At 36.8% G+C, this 2,179-nt stretch overlaps 1 non-coding gene across 1 annotated transcript; it reads left to right on the top strand.

Annotated features, from left to right (window-relative positions):
• Positions 1 to 368: 368 nt before the first annotated feature.
• Positions 369 to 475, top strand: LOC121211896 (small nucleolar RNA R71). The gene has a single exon (XR_005907113.1). It is a non-coding gene; the product is annotated as a small nucleolar RNA R71 (small nucleolar RNA).
• The last annotated feature ends 1,704 nt before the right edge of the window (positions 476 to 2,179 follow it).

Below are 2,179 nucleotides of genomic sequence, written 5' to 3' on the forward strand. Positions count from 1 at the left end.
ATTGCTCATTATCCATGCTGTGGCCATAAGGTTGGTATTTCGAATGGTTTGTTCCACAGCTACTTGCTTCGTACTGCATTACTGGGTGAACCTGTGAAGAACTAAGAAAACCATCAATCTTTTTATTTAAGAGTTCTACCTGAATAGAGAGCATGGTGACCGAATCGACATTATAAATGCTGGCTTTTTTTGTTGGCTTTGTCCTCATGACTTGCCACTGATAGTTATTCAGTGACATCTCCTCTATAAACTCATAAGCATCTTCTGGTGTTTTATTGTTGATGGTTCCGCCCGCCGCTGCGTCAACCATTTGCCGAGTCGAAGGATTCAGACCATTGTGAAATGTTTGAACTTGGAGCCAAAGTGGTAACCCATGGTGAGGGCACCTTCTCAGAAGGTCCTTGTATCTCTCTCATGCATCATAGAGTGTTTCTAAGTCCATCTGCACAAAAAAAGAGATATCATTACGTAATTTAGCCGTTTTAGCCGGCGAAAAATATTTTAGTAAAAATCTCTCAGTCATTTGTTCCCAAGTAGTAATTGACCCTCGTGGTAACGAGTTCAACCACTGTTTAGCTTTGTTCCTCAATGAAAAGGGAAACAACTGAAGACGTATGGCATCATCAGAAACGCCATTAATTTTAAATGTATCGCATAGTTCTAAGAAGTTGGCTAAATGAGCGTTGGGATCCTCATCCTGCAAACTATCAAACTGAACAAATTGTTGTATCATTTTACTAGTGTTAGGTTTTAATTCGAAAGTATTTGCAGCTACAGTAGGTCTAACTATGCTTGATTCAATTTCTGTTAAAGAAGGTTTAGCATAATCATACATAGTGCGTGGAGCAGGATTTTGATTAACAGCAATTGCAGGAGGTAGCTGATTGCCTTGGTTTTCTGCCATCTCTTTGGTTGGGGGTTGAGAATCGTCTTCTTGCTCGTTCTTTGTGTATCTTAAGCTATGCCTTATTTCTCTTTGGTTTCTATGAACTGTACGATCGATTTCTTCGTTAAAAAGTAATGGTCCTGACGGGTTTCTTCTAGTCATAAACTATAAAAACCTGCCAAGAGAAAGAAAGAGTAGGTTAATAAATAATAATAATCAAATTAAATTAAATTGCAAGAAAAATAAATGGCTAAAGTAATAAAAATTGACCGTTCCTAATATCTTAGCTCCCCGGCAACGGCGCCAAAAAACTTGATCGCGTGATTTCGTATAGGTTTTAAAAATTTATAATTACTCGTTCTTGAACTAACTATTATCGCGATGTAGGCAAGTGTACCTATGGAACAGTAGTATAGTTTTAGCAAGACCGGATTGTCGAACCCAAAGGAACTAAGAGTACTAGTAATGACTGTCTTTTTATTATCTAGCCTAAGAATAAAGAGGTTTCTGTTTTAACTAACTAATTATCTAAACTAAGAACGCAAAGAGAAAAGAATTGGGGAATTGATTTTGGGAAAAATCGATTGACTTAGGACAATACTTAAGGAAAAATCCACCTAGACTTTACTTGTTATTCTGGCTCCGAATCGGATGCTTTATTCATTCAACTTGTTCCGTAAAGATCCCTAAGTTATGTTATTATCCCTATTCAAGACTAATAATGTCTAATCCTTAGATTAAATAACCGAGACTTTTCTCTAATTAACACTCTAGGGTTGCATTAACTCGATCTATGGATCCCCTTATTAGGTTTCACTCTAATCCGGCAAAATCTTGTCACCCTCTGTCTAGGCGCGCAATCAACTCCGCTTAATTATGACAAATTTACTCTTAGACAGGGTCTATTCCTCCTTTGAATAAGAGCATGTCTTGAATCACTATCCTGGGATATCAAAATAAGAATTAAGAACACATAATTAAGAACAAGTTAAATATTTATCATATGATTCAGAAAATAATAATAAGATTCATCTTAGGTTTCATTCCCCTTAGGTATTTAGGGGTTTTAGTTCATAACTAAATAAGAAAACATCTCAAGAGAATAAAGAGTACAAAACATAAAGAAAACCCAAAACTCCTGAAGGGAAATTGAGGAGAGATCTTCAGTCTTGATAATGAATCCAGCTTCTGAGATGGATCAATTGGCTTCCTTGGAGTAATTCCTTACCTGTACCACTCCTAACCCGTATCCGTCGCCGGAATAAGGTTATGAGGTATTACTTGACTGAACAA

The sequence above is a fragment of the Gossypium hirsutum genome, chromosome A12 (assembly GCF_007990345.1).
Source record: "Gossypium hirsutum isolate 1008001.06 chromosome A12, Gossypium_hirsutum_v2.1, whole genome shotgun sequence".
NCBI classification, from domain to species: Eukaryota; Viridiplantae; Streptophyta; class Magnoliopsida; order Malvales; family Malvaceae; genus Gossypium; species Gossypium hirsutum.